Raw genomic sequence first — 694 nt, forward strand, 5'->3', positions numbered from 1 at the left:
AAGTTAGTCCTTGAGCGCACAATGTTCCTGAAGGTCAGCAATGGTCTTCCTCGGTCACGAGTGGACGGCCATCACATATATAGGTATGTGTGTGTGTGTGTGAGACACAGAGAGAGAGACAGACAGACAGACAGACAGACAGATAGACAGAAAGTATGTGAATGTCCAAGAGATAGAAAGACCAAGATGTCTCAGGGATATTGTTGTCTGAAACTAGGTGACTCTCTCCATCAACTCGTTTCACGTACTTTCCACAGTTATTTGCGGTATGTCATTGTATATTTGATAACTGTTGTGGAAGAATTCCTACAACCCCTCAAGTGACTAAAGGTGGACTGTTCCATTTGTTATAAAGGAAAGAACGGTAACCAATTGGCAGTTCGAATGGTAGTGTGTCGTATATACACATTCTTTTTCCTTCTGCTTCGTTATATTTGCAATATGCAAGGATACAAAAATAAATATCACCTCGCAAACGACAGCTTAATAACAACAAATTCTTCAACCAACAACCCGTGATTATTTCACTATGTACATCTTCTCATATTTCGCTTTTCTCAACATCAGCAATTTGCTATCGGTAAGTCTCTATAACTATTTCCACAATTTTTACCTTCTATACATGCAGTAATCAAAACCAGAAGGGGATCTTTTCCTTTTGGCCGGCACATAGAAAAAATTATTTTTTGTAACT

General features: G+C 38.8%; 1 protein-coding gene across 2 annotated transcripts in view; it reads left to right on the forward strand.

Moving 5' to 3' along the window:
- Nucleotides 1-393: 393 nt before the first annotated feature.
- The window catches only part of LOC106881221 (monocarboxylate transporter 9), a 16583-nt gene continuing 16282 nt past the window's right edge, over nucleotides 394-694 (forward strand). For both annotated transcript variants that reach the window (XM_014931524.2, XM_052975265.1), the window contains exon 1: nucleotides 394-580. The gene's annotated coding sequence lies outside the window, so the exon portion shown is untranslated. The remainder of the gene's footprint in view (nucleotides 581-694) is intronic.

This window comes from Octopus bimaculoides, chromosome 20 (genome assembly GCF_001194135.2).
Source record: "Octopus bimaculoides isolate UCB-OBI-ISO-001 chromosome 20, ASM119413v2, whole genome shotgun sequence".
Taxonomy (NCBI): domain Eukaryota; kingdom Metazoa; phylum Mollusca; class Cephalopoda; order Octopoda; family Octopodidae; genus Octopus; species Octopus bimaculoides.